This window comes from Triticum aestivum, chromosome 2D, assembly GCF_018294505.1.
Source record: "Triticum aestivum cultivar Chinese Spring chromosome 2D, IWGSC CS RefSeq v2.1, whole genome shotgun sequence".
In the NCBI taxonomy this organism is placed as follows: Eukaryota; Viridiplantae; Streptophyta; class Magnoliopsida; order Poales; family Poaceae; genus Triticum; species Triticum aestivum.
In genome coordinates this window covers 635,219,549-635,234,460 of record NC_057799.1, presented here as the reverse complement: position 1 = coordinate 635,234,460, position 14,912 = coordinate 635,219,549, and the positions used below count along the sequence as shown (strand labels likewise).

The following is a 14,912-nucleotide window of genomic DNA, read 5'->3' as shown; positions in this document are numbered from 1 at the left end:
GGTATTGTACCGGGGCAACCGGAAGGGTCCCGGGGGTGCACCGGGTGGGGCCACCTATCCCGGAGGGCCCCATGGGCTGAAGTGGGAAGGGAACCAGCCCCTGGTGGGCTGGTGCGTCCCCCATGGGCCTCCCCCTGCGCCTAGGGTTGGAAACCCTCGGGGTGGGGGCGCCCCACCTGACTTGGGGGGCAAGTTCCCCCCCTTGGCCGCCACCCCCCTTGAGATTGGATCTCTAGGGGGCCGGCGCCCCCCAGGGCCCCTATATAAGGAGGGGGGCGAGGGAGGGCTGCGCACCCAAGCCCATGGCGCCTCCCTCTCCCCCTGTAACACCTCTCCCTCTCGCTGAGCTTGGCGAAGCCTGCCGAGATCCCCGCTGCTTCCACCACCACGCTGTCGTGCTGCTGGATCTTCATCAACCTCTCCTTCCCCTTGCTGTATCAAGAAGGAGGAGACGTCTCTCCCAACCGTACGTGTGTTGAAAGCGGAGGTGCTGTCCGTTCGGCGCTAGAATCATCGGTGATTTGGATCACGACGAGTATGGCTCCATCAACCCCGTTCTCTTGAATGCTTTAGCTCGCGATCTACAAGGGTATGTAGATGCACTCCTCTCTCTCTCTCGTTGCTAGATGACTCCATAGATTGATCATGGTGATGCGTAGAAAATTTTAAATTTCTGCAACGATCCCCAACAGTGGCATCATGAGCTAGATCTATGCGTAGTTTCTATGCACGAGTAGAACACAAGTTGTTGTGGGCGTGGATCTTGTCAATTTTCTTGCCGTTACTAGTCTTATCTTGAGTCGGCGGCATCGTGGGATGAAGTGGCCCTGACCGACCTTACACGTATGCTTACGTGAGACAGGTTCCACCGACTGACATGCACTAGTTGCATAAGGTGGCTAGCGGGTGTCTGTCTCTCCCACTTTAGTCGGATCGGATTCGATGAAAAGGGTCCTTATGAAGGGTAAATAGAAATTGGCATATCACGTTGTGGTTCTGGCATAGGTAAGAAACGTTCTTGCTAGAAACCTATAGCAGCCACGTAAAAATTTGCAACAACAATTAGAGGACGTCTAACTTGTTTTTGCAGCAAGTGTCATGTGATGTGATATGGCCAGAAGGATGTGATGAATGATATATATGTGATGTATGAGATTGATCATGTTCTTGTAATAAGAATCACGACTTGCATGTCGATGAGTATGACAACCAGTAGGAGCCATAGGAGTTGTCTTAATTTATTGTATGACCTGTGTGTCATTGAATAACGCCATGTAATTACTTGACTTTATTGCTAAACCGTTAGACATAGTAGTAGAAGTAATAGTTGGCGAGACAACTTCATGAAGACACGATGATGGAGATCATGATGATGGAGATCATGGTGTCATGCCGGTGACGATGATGATCATGGCGCCCCGAAGATGGAGATCAAAAGGAGCAAGATGATATTGGCCATATCATGTCACTATTTGATTGCATGTGATGTTTATCATGTTTTTACATCTTATTTGCTTAGAACGACGGTAGCAAAAATAAGATGAACCCTCGTTAAAATTTCAAGAAAGTGTTCCCCCTAACTGTGCACCGTTGCGAAGGTTCGTTGTTCCGAAGCACCACGTGATGATCGGGTGTGATAGGTTCTAACGTTCGCATACAACGGGTGTAGGCCAGATTTACACACGCAATACACTTAGGTTGACTTGACGAGCCTAGCATGTACAGACATGGCCTCGGAACACAAGAGACCGAAAGGTCAAACATGAGTCGTATAGCAGATACGATCAACATGAAGATGTTCACCGATGATGACTAGTCCGTCTCACGTGATGATCGGACACGGCCTAGTTGACTCGGATCATGTATCACTTAGATGACTAGAGGGATGTCTGTCTGAGTGGGAGTTCATTAATAATTTGATTAGATGAACTTAATTATCATGAACTTAGTCTAAAACCTTTACAATATGTCTTGTAGATCAAATGGCCCACACTAATGTCAACCTCAACTTCAACGCGTTCCTAGAGAAAACCAAGCTGAAAGACGATGGTAGCAACTATACGAACTGGGTCTGGAACTTGAGGATCATCCTCATAGCTGCCAAGAAAGCATATGTCCTGGAAGCACCGCTAGGTGAAGCACCCGTCCCAGCAAACCAAGACGTTATGAACGCCTGGCAAACTCGTGCTGATGATTACTCCCTGGTTCAGTGCGGCATGCTTTACAACTTAGAACCGGGGCTCCAAAAGCGTTTCGAGCAGCACGGAGCATATGAGATGTTCCAAGAGCTGAAAATGGTTTTCCAAGCTCATGCCCGGGTCAAGAGATATGAAGTCTCCGACAAGTTCTACAGTTGTAAGATGGAGGAGAATAGTTCCGTCAGCGAACACATACTCAAAATGTCTGGGTTGCACAACCGCTTGTCTCAGCTAGGAGTTAATCTCCCGGATGACGCGGTTGTTGACAGAATCCTTCAGTCGCTTCCACCTAGCTACAAGAGCTTTGTGATGAACTTCAATATGCAGGGGATGGAGAAAACCATTCCTGAGTTATATTCGATGCTGAAATCAGCGGAGGTGGAGATCAAAAAGGAACATCAAGTGTTGATTGTGAATAAAACCACTAAGTTCAAGAAGGGCAAGGGTAAAAAGAGCTTCAAGAAGGACGGCAAGGGAGTTGCCGCGCCCGGTAAGCAAGCTGCCGGGAGGAAGCCAAAGAATGGACCCAAGCCTGAGACTGAGTGCTTTTATTGCAAGGGAAACGGTCAGTGGAAGCGGAACTGCCCCAAGTACTTAGCGGAAAAGAAGGCCGGCAACACCAAAGGTATATGTGATATACATGTTATTGATGTGTACCTTACCAGTATTCGTAGTAGCTCCTGGGTATTTGATACCGGTGCCGTTGCTCATATTTGTAACTCAAAACAGGAGCTGCGGAATAAACGGAGACTGGCGAAGGACGAGGTGACGATGCGCGTCGGGAATGGTTCCAAGGTCGATGTGATCGCCGTCGGCACGCTACCTCTACATTTACCTACGGGATTAGTTTTAAACCTCAATAATTGTTATTTAGTGCCAGCTTTGAGCATGAACATTGTATCTGGATCTCGTTTAATGCGAGATGGCTACTCATTTAAATCTGAGAATAATGGTTGTTCTATTTATATGAGAGATATGTTTTGTGGTCATGCCCCGCTGGTCAATGGTTTATTCTTAATGAATCTCGAACGTGATGTTACACATGTTCATAGTGTGAATGCCAAGAAATGTAAGGTTGGTAATGATAGTCCCACATACTTGTGGCACCGCCGACTTGGTCACATTGGTGTCAAACGCATGAAGAAACTCCATGCAGATGGACTTTTGGAGTCTCTTGATTATGAATCATTTGACACGTGCGAACCATGCCTCATGGGCAAAATGACCAAGACTCCGTTCTCCAGAACAATGGAGCGAGCAACCAACTTATTGGAAATCATACATACTGATGTATGCGGTCCAATAAGCGTTGAGGCTCGCGGTGGCTATCGTTATGTTCTCACCCTCACTGATGACTTGAGTAGATATGGGTATGTCTACTTGATGAAACACAAGTCTGAGACCTTTGAAAAGTTCAAGGAATTTCAGAGTGAGGTAGAGAACCAACGTGACAGGAAAATAAAGTTCTTATGATCAGATCGTGGAGGGGATTATTTGAGTCACGAATTTGGCACACACTTAAGGAAATGTGGAATTGTTTCACAACTCATGCCGCCTGGAACACCTCAGCGTAATGGTGTGTCTGAACGTCGTAATCGCACTCTATTGGATATGGTGCGATCTATGATGTCTCTTACCGATCTACCACTATCTTTTTGGGGTTATGCTTTAGAGACTGCCGCATTCACTTTAAATAGGGCTCCGTCGAAATCTGTTGAGACGACACCGTATGAATTATGGTTTGGGAAGAAACCTAAGCTGTCGTTTCTGAAAGTTTGGGGATGCGATGCTTATGTCAAGAAACTTCAACCTGAAAAGCTCGAACCCAAGTCGGAAAAATGTGTCTTCATAGGATACCCGAAGGAAACCATTGGGTATACCTTCTACCTCAGATCCGAAGGCAAGATCTTCGTTGCCAAGAACGGGTCCTTTCTGGAGAAAGAGTTTCTCTCGAAACAAGTAAGTGGGAGGAAAGTGGAACTTGATGAGATGACTCTTCTCGAACCAGAGAGTAGCGCAGCACAAGAAAATGTTTCTGTGGTGCCTGCACCGAGTAGAGAGGAAGTTAATGATGACAATCATGATCAAGTTACCACTGAGCTTCATAGGTCCACAAGGACACGTTCCGCACCAGAGTGGTACGGCAACCCTGTCCTGGAAATCATGTTGTTAGACAACGGTGAACCTTCAAACTATGAAGAAGCGATGACGGGACCAGATTCCAACAAATGGCTTGAAGCCATGCAATCCGAGATAGGATCCATGTATGAAAACAAAGTATGGACTTTGACAGACTTGCCCGATGATTGGCGAGCGATAGAAAATAAATGGATCTTTAAGAAGAAGACGGACGCGGATGGTAATGTTACCATCTATAAAGCTCGACTTGTCGCTAAGGGTTATCGGCAAGTTCAAGGGGTTGACTACGATGAGCCCTTCTCACCCGTAGCGAAGCTGAAGTCCGTCCGAATCATGTTAGCAATTTCCGCATTCTACGACTATGAGATATGGCAAATGGACGTCAAAACGGCATTCCTTAACGGCTTCCTTAAGGAAGAATTGTATATGATGCAGCCGGAAGGTTTTGTCGATCCTAAGAATGATGACAAGGTATGAAAGCTCCAGCGCTCAATCTATGGGCTGGTGCAAGCATCTCGGAGTTGGAACATTTGCTTTGATGAGATGATCAAAGCGTTTGGGTTTACACAGACTTATGGAGAAGCCTGTGTTTACTAGAAAGTGAGTGGGAACTCTGTAGCATTGCTCATATTATATGTGGATGACATACTATTGATGGGAAATGATATATAATTCTTGGAAAGCATAAAGGCCTACTTGAATAAGTGTTTTTCAATGAAGGACCTTGGAGAAGCTGCTTACATATTAGGCATCAAGATCTATAGAGATAGATCGAGACGCCTGAAAGGTCTTTCAAAAAGCACATACCTTGATAAGATATTGAAGAAGTTCAATATGGATCAGTCCAAGAAGGGGTTCTTGCCTGTATTGCAAGGTGTGAGATTGAGCACGGCTCAATGCCCGACCACGGCAGAAGATAGAGAAAAGATGAGTGTCATCCCCTATGTCTCGGCCATAGGGTCTATTATGTATGCCATGCTGTGTACCAGACCTGATGTAAACCTTGCCGTAAGTTTGGTAGGAAGGTACCAAAGTAATCCCGGCATGGAACACTGGACAGCGGTCAAGAACATCCTGAAGTACCTGAAAAGGACTAAGGACATGTTTCTCGTTTATGGAGGTGACGAAGAGCTCGTCGTAAAGGGTTACATCGATGCTAGCTTCGACACAGATCTAGATGACTCTAAGTCACAAACCGGATACGTGTATATTTTGAATGGTGGGGCAGTCAGTTGGTGCAGTTGCAAGCAAAGCGTCGTGGCGGGATCTACATGTGAAGCGGAGTACATGGCAGCCTCGGAGGCAGCACATGAAGCAATCTGGATGAAGGAGTTCATTGCCGACCTAGGAGTTATTCCCAATGCATCGGGGCCGATGACTCTCTTCTGTGACAACACTGCAGCTATTGCCCTTGCCAAGGAGCCCAGGTTTCACAAGAAGACCAGGCACATCAAGCGTCGCTTCAACTCCATTCATGAAAATGTTCAAAATGGAGACATAGATATTTGTAAAGTGCATACGGATTTGAATGTCGCAGATCCGTTGACTAAACCTCTTCCACGGGCAAAACATGATCAACACCAGAACTCTATGGGTGTTCGATTCATCACAATGTAACTAGATTATTGACTCTAGTGCAAGTGGGAGACTGTTGGAAATATGCCCTAGAGGCAATAATAAAATGGTTATTATTATATTTCCTTGTTCATGATAATTGTCTATTATTCATGCTATAATTGTGTTATCCGGAAATCGTAATACATGTGTGAATACATAGACTATAATATGTCCCTAGTGAGCCTCTAGTTGACTAGCTCGTTGATCAATAGATGGTTACGGTTTCCTGACCATGGGCATTGGATGTCATTGATAACGGGATCACATCATTAGGAGAATGATGTGATGGACAAGACCCAATCCTAAGCATAGCACTAGATCGTGTAGTTCGTTTGCTAAAGCTTTTCTAATGTCAAGTATCATTTCCTTAGACCATGAGATCGTGCAACTCCCGGATGCCGTAGGAATGCTTTGGGTGTACCAAACGTCACAACATAACTGGGTGGCTATAAAGGTGCACTACAGGTATCTCCGAAAGTGTCTGTTGGGTTGGCACAGATCGAGACTGGGATTTGTCACTCCGTATGACGGAGAGGTATCTCTGGTCCCACTCGGTAATGCATCATCATAATGAGCTCAATGTGACCAAGTGGTTGGTCACGGGATCATGCATTACGGTACGAGTAAAGTGACTTGCCGGTAACGAGATTGAACGAGGTATTGGGATACCGACGATCGAATCTCGGGCAAGTAACGTACCGATTGACAAAGGGAATTGTATACGGGATTACTTGAATCCTCGACATCGTGGTTCATCCGATGAGACAATGGAGGAGCATTTGGGAGCCAACATGGGTATCCAGATCACGCTGTTGGTTATTGACCGAAGAGTCGTCTCGGTCATGTCTGCGTGTCTCCCGAACCCGTAGGGTCTACACACTTAAGGTTCGGTGACGCTAGGGTTGTAGAGATATTAGTATGCGGTAACCCGAAAGTTGTTCGGAGTCCCGGATGAGATCCCAGATATTAGTATGCGGTAAAGATTTGTATATAGGAAGTCCAGTTTCGGCCACCGGGAAAGTTTCGGGGTCACCGGTATTGTACCGGGACCACCGGAAGGGTCCCGGGGGTCCACCGGGTGGGGCCACCTATCTCGGAGGGCCCCATGGGCTGAAGTGGGAAGGGAACCAGCCCCTGGTGGGCTGGTGCGCCCCCCATGGGCCTCCCCCTGCGCCTAGGGTTGGAAACCCTGGGGGTGGGGGGCGCCCCACCTGACTTGGGGGGCAAGTTCCCCCCCTTGGCCGCCGCCCCCCCCTTGAGATTGGATCTCTAGGGGGCCGGCGCCCCCCCAGGGCCCCCATATAAGGAGGGGGGAGGGAGGGCTGCGCACCCAAGCCCCTGGCGCTTCCCTCTCCCCCCGTAACACCTCTCCCTCTCGCTGAGCTTGGCGAAGCCCTGCCGAGATCCCCGCTGCTTCCACCACCACGCCGTCGTGCTGCTGGATCTCCATCAACCTCTCCTTCCCCTTGCTGGATCAAGAAGGAGGAGACGTCTCTCCCAACCGTACATGTGTTGAACGCGGTGGTGCCGTCCGTTCGGCGCTAGAATCATCGGTGATTTGGATCACGACGAGTATGACTCCATCAACCCCGTTCTCTTGAACGCTTCCGCTCGCGATCTACAAGGGTATGTAGATGCACTCCTCTCTCTCGTTGCTAGATGACTCCATAGATTGATCTTGGTGATGCGTAGAAAATTTTAAATTTCTGCAACGATCCCCAACACAATTTACATAGCAAAGTTATTAAAAAAAAGGCCGCAACTACAACTACGGGCCGAAGAAGTCGCTGAGCGCGGCGAAGTCGCCAACGTCGCCGCCATCCTCGCCGTCGTCATCGTTGGTCTTCTCCTCCTTGACGCGGCCGCCCCTGCTGGACCCCTGACCGGCGTCGCCCTGGCAGACCGGTGGCAGTGGCGGCGCGTCGTCATCGTCGTCGTCGCTGTCGTCGAGGACGACGACGCCTCCCTCGTCGCGGCCCCGGCGCCGAGCTTCGAACTGCTATAGGGCTCGGCGCTGGCGCTCCATCTCCATGTTCACCCAGTCATCGCGCGCCCATTTCAGGGCCGTCGCGTCGTCGAGCTCCCCGGCGCCGGGCTCCGTCTTCACGGCAGGGAGTCGCGGCTCCGTTTTCACGGCCGCGAGCCCCGGCTCCGTCTTCGGTTTGACGAAGCGCGGAGGAGCCGAGGAGGAGGCGCGCCGGCCGCCCTCATTGATGATGATGTCGGCGCTGCGAGTGCGTCGGCCGAGCGGCGTCTCCGCTGCGGGCTCGGCCTTGACGCCGAACACCGCCAACGAGTCGGAGGAATGGGAAGAGGAGCGGGAAGAGGAGTGAGAGGAGGAAGTCGAGGAGGAGCCAAACCTCCTGGGCATCCATTGCCCGGCGCTCCGATGGTGGACCGGGGCGGCTGCCGCGACAGGGTATACCAGCGGTGGGTCATTGCCGCCCTCGAGGTACTCCAACACGTCCTGGAGCGTGCGGCCGGGGGCGCCCCTCGCTGTTCTTGACGCCACCCACCACCGGCGCCCCGTTGGTGGACGCGAGCCTCTGCTCCTGGCGGTGTTGGAAGTACACCGCCCACGACGCGTGGTTGTCGGCGTTGTACTGGAGGAGGGCGCGCTGCTCCTCTGTCAGGGAGGCTCGCACGCGGTCGACCTCGGCGGCGAAGAAGGCGGGGCACGCCTCGACGTCGGGCGCCGGGGGAATGGGGACGCCTCTGTTGCTGAGTCTCCACCCCGTCGGCCCGGCGCGCATGTCTGGTGACGTCGGGATGTTCGCCTCGAAGAGCAGCCAGGCCTCCCACTCGTGGAGCGAGCGGCGGCCGAAGCCGTTGGCCGCCGCCGCGTCGCCGGGGAATCGCACGGCCATCGGGCTTGGGGGAGAGGGAGAGGGGAGGGAAGAAGCGTCGGCGGGCGGCTGCGCACAGGGAGAGAGGCGGAGCTCGGCTTCGGTCGACGGGGCAGCTGTGGGTTGGTGTGGCCAGAGGCGAGGGAGGCCACCGGTTTGTATAGCCCCGCGCCGTGTGTACGCATGGCGGGAGGGGAGGCGTCGCCGCGCCGCCCGTGATGAGGAATCAATGGTAAGGCTGACCGGCGGCAGCCTTGTCATTGATTCCACGCGAGAAACCGAGGCGTTCCGACGACGATGAGGCGCGTGTTGCTGACTCAGCGGGCCCACGTCTCTTTCGCGCCAAAACCGGTCGCCCCGACGCTCCCGGGCGCCCCCCAGCGCGCCGGATTCGGCCTGGGTCTGCTGGCGCTAATTTCGGCCCAAGCCGGCGAAAAAGGGGCTCCTGGGGCGCGACTGGGCCGTTTTTTCGGCGCCGGCGCGAAAAAATCGCCTGAAGGGGCCGTGTTGGGGCGCGGCTGGAGATGCTCTTAGTAACTAATCCGATGCTAAAATTCCAAAGAACAGCAATGAGATTTGGAAACACTATGCACGATCCATGAGAAGAAGAAATGGAGAATTTGCCTAGTGTAGGGTAGGGGTCATCGCGAGGGATTCTCTGCTAACTCATTGCCTTTTTTTACCTTTCTTTCCTGCCTTCCAACTATCGGATGGTTCTATAGTTGCAGGTAATCTGTGTCTGTGTGCTGTTCCTTGCGTGTTTATGGATAGCTGCTGAAGCGAATCAACATGTGGTCGGATGGTTAGAGAGACTATGGTATCCCCAGCCCACCAGGGTTCAAATCCTGGCGCTCGCATTTATTCCTAGATTTATTTCAGGATTTCCGGCGATGCGCATTCAGTGGGAGGAGACGTTCCCGTCGACGACGAGGTGCCTACGGTGACTTCGTAAATTAAGATGATATGCCGGCCCAGTCTTTCGGATGTGCTCATAGGGGTAGGGTGTGCGTGTCTGCGTTCATAGGGGTGAGTGTATGCGCGTGTATATGAGCGCTTGTGTCTGTACTGATGTTCAAAAAAAATATGGATAGCTACTGAAGATCGACACACAAAGCTACTTTTTTTCCTCACAGAAAAAAAAGCTAGTACTTATTTTGCCTTATCACATAAACAGTCAAAAGGAAATTTAATTGGTTTGATAAAACAAATCTGAGTGTGTGTGGATGTTAACAGTCAGCTGGTTTGAGTGTGTGTGGATATGCACAGTGAACTGCCACATTCACATATTTTTCACTGCTAGTCTGATACTAATATATATAGAACCATACTAATTTTAGAAAAGTGACAAAGAAACTCTACTGCATATTGGGAATCGGCTGGCCAAAAGTTAGATTTTACGATGCTGATGTTTTGTAAAGCCAGAAAGCCACATGTCATTGTTAATGACAAAGAAACTATGCAAAACTAACCAGGCTTAGTGGGGTTATTTCTCCTCTTTTTATAATCTTTGCGACCGCACGGAGCTAATTTTCTCGGAACATGACACATGAACATCAGTATGCATTGATTTATGAAAGAGACAACCTAGCATGGGCGGCAAGAGCCACCCAGGCTAGCCAAGGAGACTGCCCATGAAACCACACCCCAAGGCCAATTAAGCCTTGAGGGAGGAACAAGACAGGCAAGTCATCCTTGGCTATCAGAGATAAGGCTTCTGCAGCCATCTAAGGCTTGCTCTCTGCTAATGCATCACCACTACTGAACTTCGGTCTCTTCTATTCTTGGTTTGCAGTATTTCTTCCATCCAACATCTATTTATATATGCACGTCCTAGAGAACAAGATCTAATCGTCGTGTTTGCTTCATGTAGGCCTCTACCAGAGTATCTTATCATTGCCCCCTTTTGGCTAGCAGAATATATTCTAGATGTCAACTTATATGGAATGTCAAATATCACGATATACAACTTTATGTTGCATTTTGAATTATTTGATTTTTCCTTGGGATTTGTGAGATGTAAGCATTTTGACTCCTCTGAAAGCGATTCTTGATATGATGCTCAAATCTTCTTAAAGCTAGCCAGCATGATCAATCCCATATCATTACTCACCCGTAAAAAAAATATCCCATATCATTAATAAAGGACACGGAAAGTTGAGCTGCGTATCTGATTTATAGCATTATCACTATAATGACCAAACAGAGGGAACGCACTACTGTTTACACAGCACAACATTGAGCGATAATTTCGTCTTTAGATACTTTGAACGTATTTTAATCTAACAAACCAAGCTACTCTGTTGACAGTATAAAATTTAGTAACCCTTCTATTAAATAAATATGCATTATGCTCACTTATGTTGTTTTCCACCGCCGCCGGATGTGTTGCCATGCGGCACAGCATGGCTCTCGGCAAGTAGTGTATTTGCCGACTGTTGCCTTTTTGCCGAGGTCTACTCTCGGCAATATCCTATGTTTGCCGAGATGCGCCTGTTGCCGAGAGGCCCTCTCGGCATCTCTTACTTTGCCGAGAGCCTGTGGTTTAGCTCTCGGCGAAGAATCTGGAACCCGGCGTATAGGAAAATTCCAGTAGTGAATATGCCTATGAAATTCAGGTTAAAAGCAAAAGCATTAGCATCGTGAGGGCAGCAGACACCATGTAGTATTTATATCCACCAAGGAAAGAGTGTTGTCTCAAGTGACCAGATTGACCCAAAAAATTGGATCGCCCACGCGTCGCCCACCGCGTGGGCGACACAGCCGCCGCCACCGCCGCCCCACTCTCGGCCCCCCTCCGCCTCTTCTCTCCCACGTCCTCGCCGGCCGGAACCGCATGGGCAAAGTCCAAGCGGTGGTTGGTGGTGGCGGGTCATCGCGCTGTCGGGTCGACTCCTGGGCTCCGGCTGTGCTCTTCGACAGGCTGGCTTAGCACCGAAGGTGCAGAACATGGAGGTAGATCAATGTGGCTCTGGCGGTGTGGATCGACACCAGGCTGATCGGCGCGGCTTCGACGGTGCATATCGATGCAAGGCAGATCAACGTGCCTTCGACATGGGTCAGCCTTCAAGCGTGCCGACGGTAGGGATCTTTGCACTCCTGCTAGCCCTATCCAGACGATGGTTCTCCCATCCCCCCTGTGGTGCTCGTTTTGGTGGTGCCAACTACCACAGGCGCCATGGTTGTAGGCTCCGGTGATCCGGTTTGGGTCAGCGTGTGTCTGATGGATCTGTCCTCGCTTTGGCCGTAGTCGAGATCTCTGAAGGTGGCGATCCGGTGCACACAATGCTAGATGAAGGTTCGTCGAGCAGATCTAGGTGAAAACCCTGCTCTCGGCTAGTTGCCAAGGCCGGTGATGGCGGCATTCTTCTGCCTCTACAGCATGCGCATGTGGTGACCACTGAGGGTGCCCTGGACCGGTGTGTGCCCTAGGCCCGGCAATGCGGGTTGGTTGGGGCCTCCGACTTTAGATGTTGGGCTTTGGTGTGAGATCTGCGTATGCAGCACAGACAATCTGCACCCCTTTCATCAAGCTGATAGGAGCAGCGACATATGTTGTTGAGATAGTGCCTTCAGACTTATTGATGTATTACTTTGCAAGGTCTTGGTGAATAATTAATAAAATGACTGCATACATTGTTCTGATGCAGAGGCCGGGGGTCATCCTCCTTTTCGAAGAAAAAAATGTGGACAAGCTCGAAGCCATTTCCAGTTCTATCATAGATGAACAGATGCTCCAGAACATAATTTTTTAGAAGCCATACATGGATCACATGATTGTTAAGTGAATTTCAGGCCATACTCATGTTTTATCGCAACTTTAACTGTAAAGATCTGTCATAAAACTAAGCTTCTAAGAGGCGTGTGTGAAGTTCTTACTAGGTTTTGGTTGTATGCCTCCTCACAAAAGCAAGAGTTTTCACCTTTTCAGCTCACAAAAGCCGGCGGTTTTGGTTGCTAGCTAACTTTCCCGGTGAAGTAACCATCAAGCTTCGTGCACTTTTTGTTTCTTTTTTTTGCAGGGAAAGCTTCGTGCACTCGTGTCTCGCTAATTGTCTAGCTTGTGTCAGCCAGCGGCCGCCACGTACGTGATCGTTTCGACGGAAAGTTTTCGTAGAGCCGACATACAAGTCGGGCCTGTGGCCAACGTACACTCTCTTGCATGTGGCTCTGATGGTTCTCTTTAGCCACTTTACATGGCAGTGTCCTCAATTTTGAACTTGTACTTTTGTATTAGTATGAGACAGAAACCAAAAGTAAAAACACCTTTTTGGTCTTCTTTATTCGTGCAGTACATATAATCCCGCCGTTCCTAAATATAAGAATTTGTAGAGATTCTGATGCGGACTACATACAAAGCAAAATGAGTGAATCTACACTCTAAAATTTGTCTATATACATCTGTATGTAGTCCGTATTGAAATCTCTATAAGATCTTATATTTAGAAACGAAGGGAGTATCAATTATATTAAATCATTATATTTGATTGCAGGCTCTTTTTGATGCCACTTAACCTTCACATTGATAATCTTTTTACTACAAATGCTTAATCTACAGGCTTACATCAGGCAGCGACATGAGCCTTTTGTGGGGTTGCAACAACCAACAAGGTATGCTGCACAGCACAGGAAAGCCTAGATAACAAGATATGCTGCACTGCATTGCACAGGCTTACTGCATCTATTTATGCATGCACGTCCTAGATAACAAGATCTAATCCTGTTTGGTGCATGCATGTAGGCCTCTACCAGAGTATCTTATCATTATCACCTTTTGGGCTAGCAGAAATATATTCTAAATGTCACCTTATTTGGAATGTCAAATATCATGATATACAAGTTTATGTTGCATCTTGAATTATATGTTTTTTTCCTTGGGACTTGTGAGATGGGAGCATTTTGACTCCTCTGAAAGCGACTCATGATATGATGCTCAAATCTGCTTAAAGCTAGCTAGCATGCTCAATTCCATATGTTTGCTAAAAGGATACAAGAAGTTGATACAAACTCTACATTCAGCATTTTTTCTGTTGATCTCATAAGCGTTTCACACAACTAGATGACCCATTGCACCTATGGCGCAAAGGTTGAGTGCGAACCAAGCTTTCAAAACATGCAAGTTGAAATATTTAGAAACCGATCATAGAATCTTTGAAGCATAAGGAAATAGATATTGGGTATGATGTTCATACATAGCACTATATATTACAACGGTGTGTTCATTGGCCAAAAGAAAAGGATGAGATCAATTCATGGTAAGCAAAGCTACATGGGCAAAGATGCATCATAGAAATAGCTTTGGTCACTCAACTTATCGTAACTAAGATATGCAGTATTTAGATCAGGTAGAGTCATCGCTGTCTGTACCATCGGCGTCAAAAATGACCTCTTCATGGTGGGTGTGTTTGGTGGGTTGTCATTGGCAAAAGTAGAAATGCCTTCCATATCATCATCCACCAGCCGATGCTCAGATAAGCTATGATTCCTTCTTTTTCTTTCAGCTTGTGTTTCAGAGATTTATTTTGTTGAACCAATTGCAACTTATCATAGTTGAAGTCTTGCATCACTTTGTTGTAAGAGGCTTCCATGTATTTAAGAGCATCGTTTACCATCCAGTTTTCTGTAGACATAGATGGATATTAATCTTTTTTTTTTGCAAGTCCATTATTCAACTGGTACTCAGATGGATAGAACTGAACACTTGCCTCGAGACCAATGGTCCTTGCCTTGTCTGTTAAGTAAACTACGCTTGAAGGAAAGCTATTGCATCATAGCATCCAGAAGCACTTCTGTTGAGTTTAGAGTAGGGTTTAGTTAAAAATTGTTCAAAATGTAATGAATTTCGTCCGGTTTATATGAAAAATGTCTGAATTGTAATGAATGTGCTTCGGTTTATATGAAAATCCAATTTCATCCGGTCCGCTGAAATGTGGTTTCAATTGTATGCGGGCAGCGTTGAATGGCCAGCTTCCGCATCCGTGTCCGCATTGGAGATACCCTAACACACCTTTGGTCCAGCAATTTGTGTGCTCTAGCTATATTACATCATTATTAAGCTCTTGTTGTCACTTAAAATTTACATTCATTAATCTTCTTAGGGTTTTTCTACACCCCA

At 48.4% G+C, this 14,912-nt stretch overlaps 1 pseudogene; it reads right to left on the bottom strand.

Moving 5' to 3' along the window:
- Positions 1–14,912, bottom strand: part of LOC123056117 (protein DEFECTIVE IN EXINE FORMATION 1-like) — a 174,656-nt pseudogene that overhangs the window by 23,731 nt on the left and 136,013 nt on the right.